Consider the following 12,760-nt stretch of genomic DNA (forward strand, 5'->3'; position numbering starts at 1 on the left):
AGATACCACATCCACCTAAGCCTATTAAGGTGGAGGATACTAATGATACTGAGGTAAGAACCTCATCTGAGAAAGCATCAAAGGAACAAGGATTAGAACATACTAAGCAGGAGTCAGAGGACACCGAACAAGAATCTAAAAATGAGGGTTCTGAGAAGCCTGCAGCTGAAGAAATTGAGTCTGAATCACCATCATCAGAGCAGCAAGGTGATAAGGATTCTCCAGTATGGGGAACTTTGGTGAAATATAAAAAACACAAGATTAGGAACAATGTGAGATGACAAATCCCTGGAGCTGAAACAATCTTTCAGGACAGCCTTTGCAGAATAGATCGAAGAAATGCTCGAAGGCTAATTTTAGAGGAGAAGAAGATTATCACTACAGGGTTGATCAGATACCCTGAGGTGATGCAAAAACTCAAGGATTATGGCCTGGAGTGGACTACTAAGGTAAGTGATGTTTACTTTCCTTCATTAGTACGTGAGTTCTATGCGAACTACCAGGCTACGGTGGAAAATATATGCAAAGAAGGGGATAGAACTTCAGATAAGCCTCTACTGGCCAAAGTTGCAGTACATGGAGTGAGGGTGGATGTATTAGATGCCACCATAAATAGGTTCCTTGATGGGCCATCCTTCGTCCCACGAGCCACGTCACTTACCTTCTATGTCCGATTGAAGCATAAGGTAAATCAACGCAAATGGATAGCGACTCTCATAGCAGATGGGGAACCTGAGTGGCTGAATAATCCTGCAGAAAAGATAACGAAAGCATCTCTAAATTTAGAGGCAATATTTTGGTGGGTTTTAGTATAGATTCATTTGGTATGCACCGAGGAAGACAACATATTGGGGGATGATTGAGAAATATTGGTTGCAAACCTGATAGATGATTCGGCTTGCAAGACCCGATGCTGCATATCTATTCCCATGTCTAATTACTAGGTTGTGTGAAGTAGCTAATGTACCTGAGATTTTAGGTATTGATGTTGAGTTATATGCCAAGAAGACCCATAACCCTGTCAAAAAAGATAAAATTCAGATGGGCTTGAGACTTGATCGAGATGCAGTTGGCGCAATAGATCCTCCAGTCACTGAGACTGTTTCAGCCCCAGATGTGGGGGTGCGAAGCTCTGAAGCTGTACCATCACCACCAGCATATTCAGCTTAGGCAGGCTCAGTACCTTAAAGTGAGTCAACTACCTCAGTTCCTCCAGCAGCAATAGGTTCTGCATTTCAGTCGATTGATATCAGGAAGGTGGATAGGCAAGAAAATTGGTGTGAGGTACAACTACAGGCCTTCTCCAAATAGTTTGCTGTTGCTGTGGATAAAAAAATCAAGGCTGTACTTGAACCTTTCATGACTTTTCCTGGGCAGGTGGTAGATCTAGAGAACAGATTCAATACCTGAGTAAGAGAGATGAAAGGTACTAATCTTTCCACTTTCAAGGTTGCGTTGGACAAGGTAAAGGATAAGGTTGGGATGCTGCAGTAGCACCAAGTTATGGTGCCAACAGGATCAACCATACATGATGTAGAGGAAGAAATTCCTATCCTAGATCTTATTGCGGATTCCTCAAAGAAAAATAAGAAAAAAAGGGAAAAGAAAGGCAAGAACAAGAGAGATGAGCCGGATAGTGAAGAGGAGAGAAAAGGTAAAAAGAAAGCAAAGAAGAAGGTAGAGAAGGACGACTTGAAAAGGGCAAGTTGGAGTCTCTGGCTGACATGGAGAAATAGGAAGCAACCATCAGAGCTAGGGCTACAGGTGCTTCATCGAGCTAGGCTCCAGCCACTGCAAAGACAGATGCTACGAGTGGGGGAAAGATAGTAGATAATGCAATAGCAGGCTCGGAGACACAGGATCCACAGGCTTGACTGTCTTCAGGTATATCCTAACTGTTAATGCTTTTTATTTCTTGATTTTAAGTTGAGGGTGTAGGGAAACTATTATTGCAGCATGTTCTGTAGATAATTAGGAGTTGTACAAGTACTTGAGGCAGTTAGCTTGTTTTGTGATTTTTGAGTACCTCTCTAGTGGTCTGATCTATTGTGTACTATATGGATAGCATCCATTTTGACCACTGTGTATCTGTTTGTCACATTAATATGGCAAATGAATAACCAATAGAAAATAAAAGCATGAAATAAATGAGTAGTGATATGCGATACACTTGTGTGCCATGTGCGTATAAGGTCTTACTCAGTTTCCATTGTGCGTTGAATCCAGAACCTGCCTAGTTAGTCATTTCATAGCATAGGACAGGAGTTAGGAAAGGATCATAGGCCGTTTTTGCATGTTAATCTATTTTAGCTTAAATGACCATCCAATTGTGAATAGTATCTGCAATACCCCACATGTTTCTAAGCTAGGAAGTGAATAAGTATTCCTACGTATGAAATATCCTATCCTGTGATTCATACTTGAGTACATGACTTACAATGAATATCCTAGTGGTAGGATAGCTTATGATGCATTAAGCATGTTCATATGAGTCACTTAAGGTAATACAAGCTAAGAGTTTTTGAATCCATCAAGTTTTAGTGTTCGATTCTGCAAGATTCATCTTTGAATGAGTATAAATCGATTTTAATGGGGTATTTTGGCTGATTTAGACCCACCAAATTGTAAAGAATCAAATTACCTTTCCAACGATACCAATTTTGCCTTAATCCAATACCCGAGCAAAAAGTTATGCCCATTTTTGTGAGAGACAGTAAGCATAGGCGATTGGTTAGGCGCCGCCTAACCCAAGCATAGGGGATTGGTTAGGCTCCGCCCAACCCAAGCAAAGGCGATCACTTGGGCTCTACCTAAGTCAATTCCAGGTGTCAAAATCACTCCGTTTTGAGTTATTTTAAAGGTAATTAAGTCTTTAAATACTCCTTACACATCCCTAAACTTAACCCTACAAAATATATATCTTCTAAACATACTGCAACCGTATTTTCATCTCAAATCTCATCATCCAAGAGCAATAAAGTATAAAAACAACTAGGGTTGCATAATTGAGCTTGAAGATCTGATTTTAAGGAAATTCCTCTGTCAATTATCAAGAATCTTCCTTCTAAGGTATGCGTAGTGTTTATCTATGAATTCAATTCATTCATAGAGTTCAAGAATTAATCTTTAAAATACAAGACCTTGGTTGATTTTGGTGATATGATCATACCCATGTTGATGCTTGATTGTTTTTCCTCGTTTTCATTATAAAGTATGATTTCTATATTCTTGGGTGTTGATGATCATGTTGTTGATATTGGGTGATTCCCAAGATGGAATCTTTATATGTTTTTGTGAATTCATGATATAATATGAGTTGGAAACATGTAAATTTGGTTGTTCATGAGGTAAAATTTGGTGATTTCACCTATGCTTAAGATGTGCATGTAAGGTGTTTGATAAAATGCCCAAGAAACTAGAAATCATGCAATATAGCTAAATTGTGACTAAGTGAAGGCTTCACGATATGCCCTTACGTTCCAATGACTTCTATGTTGTTAATGTGCCTTGTAAATGTTGTTGGAATACCCATGAACTATTCTTATGAGATTATGCTATGTTTACTTGCAAATCCTACTTATGAACAAGATGTATGATAACCATACAATCTCCATGAACTTCCATGCTATTAGTATGTGTTGCCAATATGATTATGAAACGAACATGATATTAAGATTGTGCAAGTACTTCCATGTGATGTGAAATCCTTTCCATACAATACATTGTTGATAACCATGCTTAGTATGAGATCCCTACTTATGATATTATAAATTATGGACTCTACTCTTATGATCAAGTCAGTCATTTGTGTCAGCTTCCTTCTATTGAGTCCTGGGGGTACTTGTACCCAAAAACTATAGCTGTGAGCCTAGATCCATGTCATGTTTCACGATATCCGAACTCAAGCTATGATTCCATAGACTTTAGTCAGTCATGTGACTCGGGAAAACCTCATGATCTTAGTCAGATTTTAGATATCAGTAACATTCCGCCAGTCAACGGAATTCAGTAAGATCAAGTCATGCAAAGTCAGTTATTCATGTCCAGTCCCTCCAGATGGGAGTAGAGGTTAGCACCGAGTGAACCCAAGGATGGGAACTCACCCACAAATTCAGGGTGTGATTCTTAGTAGCAATCCTTGTGTTCCAGAACTACTTAGCCAGTGTAGGTTGAGACGTCTTAACCCATCAGCTTAGGGTTCCCACCATTCTCATTGAGTACGCACCAGATAAGGGTCACTCATAGCTGTCCTTACCAGTGGTGCGGTATTGACACCCCTCTAGTCAGGGAAAAGATTGGACCCCAGCTTAGCCATAATAGCATACATGGGGCATGTCGTTTAAACACTACTTCCCATAGTTTCAGTATCAGTCTCAGTAAAAGAACTCACATAGTTCTTCAGATTTCAATATATACAGGACTGTTAGATAAAGTCATCCATGTTATCAGTTTTATTATCAGTCAGGACAGTTATCAGTAAACCATGTATTAGCTTACAAGTCATGCTATCAGGTATTCATGGTCCCAGTTTCTATATATGTGTGTTTGGACTCCCACGTTCATATTAGTCAGTCAGTGTTGTTAATGCATGAAACCCTTTATGTTCAGCTTACCTTCCTCGTATACTCAGTACTCCAGTTGTACTGACGCATTTGTGCTATGGTGCTTTTTTTTCATGTTACACCATAGGTTCCGAGACACGAGCTCCAGTCCAGCCGTAGCGGTAGCATTCCAGTCACAGAAACACAGTGAGTCCTCATTGATTCGAGGACAATATGATTGGATTTATTTATTTATTTCTTTAGTTTAGTTTTACGAAGTTAGTTGGAGACTTGTTCCTTCAACTCCTTATTCATATAGTTTAGAGGCTTTCAGATCTACTTTTAAATTCACGTTCAGATTGAGTTGTTTTGGGTATTTTAACCCACATGATTGTATTCAGTTGAACCTTATGGCCTTACAGTTCCATGTATTTCGTATTATTATATCATGATTTGTAGTATACAGGTACAAATATCAGTCATGGGTTAGCTTGTGGTCTCTCAGGGTCATGAGCACCGTGTAGCATTCCAGTTCAGCAAATCGGGGTGTTATAAACTTGGTATCAGAGCCTAAGGTTCAATAGAGTCCTAGGAAGTCTGAAAGCCGCATCTAGTAGAGTCTTGTACATAGGTGTGTTGCATGCCACATTTATGTGCGGGAGGCTATTAGATGTTTTAGGAACAGTCCCCTTTCTTTATTATTCATGTCATGCTAGTGAGCATAATCACAAGTTAAACTGTCAATTTAATCCATTCTTCTCTTATTCCAGACCATGGCCCCAAAGAGAAGAAACCAGCCAGCTCCTCAGCCCGAAGATCCTTTGGGCGAGCATGTTTCCCATGCGGAGGTTAGAGCATTATTTACCATACTTGCTCAGTCCATGGCTGCACAGAATAAACATTCACCGGTCATTCTGGCCAATTCGGTGGCCACTCCGAAAGTAGCTAGGGTTTAGGACTTCACCCGGATGAACCCTCCATATTTCCATGGGTCTAAGTCTGATGAGGACCCTCAGGAGTTCATTGACCAAGTCCAGAAGGTCATTGACATCATGGATGCTACTTCTATTGAGAGTGATGAGTTAGCCACCTACCAGTTACAGGATGTTGCTTATGATTGGTACAAACAGTGAAAGTCTGAGAGGTTAGATGATACAGGCCCTATCGAGTGGGATGAATTTATCATAGCCTTCTTAAATAGATTCTTTCCCCAAGAGCTGAGGGAAGCCAAAGTTCTTGAGTTCATCAACCTTAGGCAGGGGAATATAATGGTTAGGGAGTATTCTCTCAGATTTACTTAGCTATCCAGGTATGCTCCTCATGTGGTTGCAGACAATAGAGCTAAGATGAGCAAGTTCGTGTCAGGGGTCAACGATAGCATGGTAAATAAGTATAGGTCTACGATGCTGATTGGTGATATGACCTTAGCAAGACTCATGAACCATACCCAGCAAGTATAATAGCAGAAGTTTAAGACTAGGGAGAGGCAGAACAAGAGAGCAAGGTCAGGTAATTTCAACTTTGCTCACCCCAAGTCAGATGCAGGAAATTGTTCACAATTTTGCTCCAAGTTAGCCATTCTAGCTCCTTCCTCTACTAGCACTCCAGTGTCGAAGTTCAGAGATGACAATAGAGACAAAGCGCCAGGCTCTAAATCTCAGGTCAGTGTTAGCAGTGCCCGAACAAATACCCTTTGTTAGACTTGTGGTAAGAACCACAAGGGCATTTGCAGAGCTGGTAGTGATGTCTATTTTGGTTGTGGCAAGCCAGGCCACAGGATTAGGGAGTGTCTGCAGTCAAGTCTTCAGGGTCAGCAAAATCATTCTACAGCTCAGTCCAGTCGCCCGAACCAGCAGGGCGCTATTTCTAGTGCTACTAGTAGGCAATGCCCAAACAAACTCTATGCTCTTCAGTCCCGACAGGATCAGGAAAATTCTCCTGATGTCGTTACTGGTACATTATAGATTTTTCATGTTCATGTTTATGCTTTGCTAGACCTAGGTGCATCTTTGCCTTTTGTTACTCCATACATAGTAGCCAATTTTGGAATCAGTCCCAAAGTCCTAGCAGAGCCCTTCTCAGTATCTACCCTAGTGGGTAAAACCATCATAGCCCAGCGGGTATACAGGAACTTCCTGATTATGATGTCTTAGAAATCTACATCAGTAGATTTAGTGGAGTTAGAGATGACTGATTTTGATGTCATTCTCAGCATGGATTGGCTTCATTCCTGCTATGCCACAATCGACTGCAAAAATAGGATAGTTCAGTTTCAGTTCTCGAATGAGCCCATCCTAGAGTGGAAGGGTAGCATTTTAGCATTCAAGGGTCAATTTGTTTCCTACCTTCGGGCAAGGAAAATGATTTTTAAGGGGTGTTTTTATCATTTTGTGTATGTTAAAGATTCTAGTTCTGAATCTCCCAGCCTCGAAACAGTCCCTGTTGTTAATGAATACTCAGATATCTTTCCCAATGATCTTCCAGGCATTTCTCCTGAAAGGGAAATAGACTTTGGTATAGACTTTCTTTCGGATACTCAACCTATTTCTATTCTGCCATATAGAATGGCACCAGCAGAACTCAAGGAAATAAAAGATCAGTTGAAGGATCTCTTAGAGAAGGGATTTATCAAACCCAGCGTTTCCCCATGGGGTGCACCAGTATTATTCATGTGCAAGAAAAATGGTTTTCTCAGGATGTGTATTGATTACCGTCAACTCAACAAGGTCATGGTCAAGAATAGATATCCTCTTCCCAAGATTGATGATCCATTCAACCAACTTTAGGGTGCCAGTTACTTCTCCAAGATAGAGCTCAGATCAGGCTATCATTAGCTCAGAGTTAGCGAATGTGATATTTCGAAGAAACCTTTCCGTACTCGGTATGGTCACTTCAAATTTTTAGTCATGTCTTTTGGTCTTACCAATGGCCCTGCAACTTTTATGGATTTGATGAACCGCGTTCAAGCAGTACTTGGACATGTTTGTCATAGTCTTCATAGATGATGTTCTAGTCTATTCTCGCATAGAGCGTGATCATACAAACCATCTCAGGATTGTTCTTTAGACTCTCAGGGATCACCAGTTATTCACTAAGTTTAGCAAGTGTGAATTTTGGCTAAGATTAGTAGCATTCCTTGGCCACATTATTTCCGGTGATGGAATTAGAGTAGATCCTCAGAAAATTAAGGTAGTAAGAAACTGGCCCAAACCGTATCTCCTTCAGATATAAGGAGTTTCTTGGGTTTGGATGGCTATTGCAGACGGTTTGTCGAGGGATTTTCTTCTATTGCATCTCCCATGTCCAGATTGACTCAGAAGAAAATTATGTTTCAGTGGTCAGATTTATGCGAGAAGAGCTTTCAAGAGTTGAAGACTCGACTCACCTCTGCTCCAGTTCTAGCTATTCTAGATGGTTTAGATAGTTTTGTAGTCTATTATGATGCATCCAGAGTGGGTTTAGGTTGTGTCCTAATGCAGCATGGTAAGGTCATAGCCTACGCTTCTATACAATTAAAGCCACATGAGAAGAATTATCCTACTCATGATCTTGAGTTAGCAGTGGTAGTTTTTGCCATGAAGATTTGGAGGAATTATCTCTATGGAGTTCATGTAGATATCTTCACAGGCTATTAAAGCCTCCAGTATGTCTTTTCCCAGAAAGATCTCAATCTTCGCCAGAGAAAGTGGTTAGATCTCTTGAAGGATTACGACATGAGTGTCCTTTATCATCCGAGCAAGGCCAATATTATGGCTGACGCTCTCAGTCGACTCTCCATGGGTAGTATTTCTCACGTTAAGGATAGTAAGAAAAAGATGGCTCAGAAGATCCTTCAGCTTGCCAGACTATGCGTTCGCTTAGTCGATTCTTCAGAGGGTGGTGTATGTGTTCATAGTAGTTCAGAGTCATCTCTAGTTTCCAAGGTGAAAGAGAAACAAGACAGGGATCCTAGTCTTGTCAAGCTTAAAGATTCAGTTCAAAATTAGAAAGTCGAGGTTTTCTCCCAAGGGGGAGATGGTATTCTTCGTTGTCAGGGTCATCTATGTGTTCCAGGTGTAGATGAATTAAGGTAGCAAATTCTTACAGAAGTACATAGTGCACGATACTCTATTCATCCAGGGGCCACTAAGATGTACCGCGACATTCGGGAGATCTATTGGTGAAGTGGAATGAAGAGAGATATTGCAGAGTTTGTGGCTAAGTGCTCTACATGTCAGCAGGTTAAGACAGAGCATCAGAAACCTAGTGGTTCTCTGCAAGAGTTCACCATCCCTACTTGGAAGTGGGAAAAAGTTAACATGGACTTCGTGACGGGTTTGCCTAAAACTCGTCATCAGCATAATTCAGTCTGGGTCACTATAGATAGAATGACCAAGTCAGTTCATTTCCTTCCTGTTTGTACTTCTTATTCCACCGAGGATTATGCCAAACTCTATATCAGGGAGTTAGTTAGGTTACACGGTGTTCCACTATCTATCATCTCAGACAGAGCTACCCAGTTCACTTCTCACTTTTGGAAAGCATTCCAAAAGGGTCTCGGTACCCAAGTCCATCTCAGCATAATATTTCCTCCTCAGACAGATGGTCAAGTAGAGAGAACATTCAGACTCTTGAAGATATGCTAAGGGAGTGTTCAATTGACTTTAAGGGAAGTTGGGATAACCACTTTCCATTGATTGAGTTTGCATACAAAAATAGCTATCATTCTATTATTCAGATGGCTCCATTTGAAGCCCTTTATGGTAGGAGATGTAGATCTCTGATTGGTTAGTTTGAAGTTAGTGAAACCTTAATCATAGGTCCTGAATTAGTATTCAATGCCTTAGAGAAAGTTTAATTGATCAGAGAGAGACTCCGAGCTGCTCATAGCCGACAGAAGTCCTATGCAGATGTTCGTAGAAAGGATCTCGATTTTGAGGTCAATGACTAGGTCTATCTTAAGATCTCTCCCATGAAGGGAGTCAAGAGGTCCGGCAAGAAAGGGAAACTTAGTCCCCAGTATGTTGGTCCCTCCAGAATTCTTTTTCGCTTCAGCAAGGTAGCTTATGAGCTTGAGTTGCCTTCAGATCTAGCCTCAGTCCATCCAGTCTTCCATGTCTCTTTGCTAAAAAAGTGCATAGGTGACCCAACTGTTGTTTTCCCTATTCAGATCATCAACATTCAAAACAGCCTCTCTTATAAAGAGATTCCAATCGAAATCTTAGATTATCAGACTTGTAGATTGAGGAACAAAGAAGTCCCCCTAGTCAAGTTTCTTTGGAGAAATCAGTCTCATGAGGGAACTACTTTGGAAGTAGAAGCAGATATGCGTGCCAAGTATCCTCACCTCTTCCTCGCCAATTCAGATCAATCTCAAGGTAACAATTATCCTTAAGCTTATTAAGTTTCATGTTCATGTTTCCGGTATAAACTTGGTACTTATTAACCGTTTCATACTCAGTCATGCATTCTTGTGTCAGTTGTCCGTGCATCAGATATGCACGAGTTTAGTATGTTTAGCATGTCAGTCATGAGATCAAGTTTCAGTTCTTCATGTTCAGTTCAGGTTCTATTGTCTTGTATCCCTTCTCAGTAAATTCTCATTCGAGGACGAATGTTCCCAAGGGGGAGATATTGTAATACCCCACATGTTTCTAAGCTAGGAAGTGAAAAGTATTCCTACATATGAAATCTCCTATCCTGTGATTCATACTTGATTACATGACTTACAATGAATATCCTAGTGATAGGATATCTTATGATGCATTAAGCATGTTCATATGAGTCACTTAAGGTAATACAAGCTAAGAGTTTTTGAATCCATCAAGTTTTAGTGTTTAATTTTGCAAGGGTCATATTTGAATTAGTATAACTCGATTTTAATGGGGTATTTTGGCTGATTTAGACCCACCAAATTGTAGAGAATAGAATTATCTTTCCAATGATACCAATTTCTCCTTAATCCAATACCCGAGCGAAAAGTTATGCCCATTTTCGTGAGAGATAGTAAGCATAGACGATTGGTTAGGCGCCGCCTTACCTAAGCATAGAAGATTGGTTAGGCGCCACCCAACCCAAGCATAGGCAATCACTTGGGCTCCACCTAAGTCAATTCCAGCTATCAAAAACACTCCGTTTTGAGTTATTTTAAAGGTAATTAAGTCTTTAAATACTCCTTACACGTCCCTAAACTTAACCCTACGAAATATATCTAATCTAAACATACTGCAACCCTATTTTCATCTCAAAGCTCATCATCTAAGAGAACTAAAGGAGAAAAACAACTAGGGTTGCATAATTAAGCTTGAAGATCTGATTTTAAGGAAATTCCTCCGTCAATCATCAAGAATCTTCCTTCTAAGGTATGCGTAGTGTTCATCCATGGATTCAATTCATTCATAGAGTTCAAGAATCAATCTTTAAAATACAAAAGTTTGGTTGATTGTGGTGATATGATCATACCAATGTTGATGCTTGATTGTTTTTCCTCTTTTTTATTATAAAGTATGATTTCGATATTGTTGGGTGTTGATGATCATGTTGTTGATATTGGGTGATTCCCAAGATGGAATCTTTATATGTTTTTGTGAATTCATGATATCATATGAGTTGGAAACATGTAAATTTAGTTGTTCATGAGGTAAAATTTGGTAATTTCACCTATGCTTAAGATGTGCATGTAAGGTGTTTGATAAAATGTCTAAGAAACTAGAAATCATGCAATATAGCTAAATTGTGACTAAGTGAAGGATTCACGATATGCCCTTACGTTCCAATGACTTCTATGTTGTTAATATTCCATGTAAATGTTGTTGGAATACCCATGAACTATTGTTATGAGATTATGCTATATTTACTTGCAAATCCTACTTATGAACAAGATGTATGATAACTATGCAATCCACATGAACTTCCATGCTATTAGTATATGTTGCCAATATGATTATGCAACGAACATGATATTAATATTGTGCAAGTACTTCCATGTGATATGAAATCCTTTCCATGCAATACATTGTTGATAACCATGCTTAGTATGAGATCCCTACTTATAATATTATAAATTATGGACTCTACTCTTATGATCAAGTCAGTCATGTGTGTCAGTTTATTTCCATCGAGTCTTGGGGGTACTTGTACCCGAAAACTATAGCTGTGATCCTAGATCCATGTCAAGTTGCACGATATCCGAACTCAAGCTATGATTCCATAGACTTTAGTCAGTCATGTGACTCAGGAAAACCTCATGATCTTAGTCAGTTTTCAGATATCAGTAATATTCCGCCAGTCAATGGAATTCAGTAAGATCAAGTCATTCAAAGTCAGTTTTTCATGTCCAGTCCCTCCAGATGGGAGTAGAGGTTAGCACTGAGTGAACCCAAGGATGGGAACTCACCCGCTAGTTCAGGGTGTGATTCTTAGTAGTAATCCTTGTGTTCTAGAACTACGTAGCCAGCGTAGGTTGAGACATCTTAACTTATCAGATCAGGGTTTATGAGGTAGCTTAACCCGTCAGTTTAGGGTTCCCACCGTTCTTATTAAGTACCTGCCAGATAAGGGTCACTCACAGCTTTCCTTACCAGTGGTGCGGTATTGACACCCCTCTAGTTGGGGTAGAGATTGGACCCCAGCTTAGCCATAACAGCATACATAGGGCATGTTGGTTAAACACTACTTTCCACAGTTTCAGTATCAGTCTTAGTAAAAGAACTCAGATAGTTCTTCAGATTTTAGTATATACAGTACTGTCAGATACAGTCATCCATGTTATCAGTTTTATTATCAGTCAGCACAGTTATTAGTAAAACATGTATTAGCTTACAAGTCATGCTATCACGTATTCATGGTCCCAGTTTCTATATATGTGTGTTTTCACTCCCACATTCATGTTAGTCAGTCAGTGTTGTTCATGCATGAAACCCTTTACGTTCAGCCTACCTTCCTCGTATACTCAGTACTCTAGTTGTACTGACGCATTTGTGCTATGGTGCTTTCTTTTCATGTTACACCATAGGTTCCGAGACATGAGCTCCAGCCCAGCAGTAGCGGTAGCATTCCAGTCGCAGAGACACAGTGAGTCCTCATTAATTTAAGGACAATATAATTGGATTCATTTATTTATTTCTTTAGTTCAATTTTACAGAGTTAGTTGGAGACATGTTCCTTCAACTCCTTATTCAGATAGTTTAGAGGCTTTCAGATCTAGTTTCGGATCTACTTTCAGATTCACATTTAGATTG

Source organism: Capsicum annuum, unplaced genomic scaffold (assembly GCF_002878395.1).
Source record: "Capsicum annuum cultivar UCD-10X-F1 unplaced genomic scaffold, UCD10Xv1.1 ctg82293, whole genome shotgun sequence".
Lineage (NCBI taxonomy): Eukaryota > Viridiplantae > Streptophyta > Magnoliopsida > Solanales > Solanaceae > Capsicum > Capsicum annuum.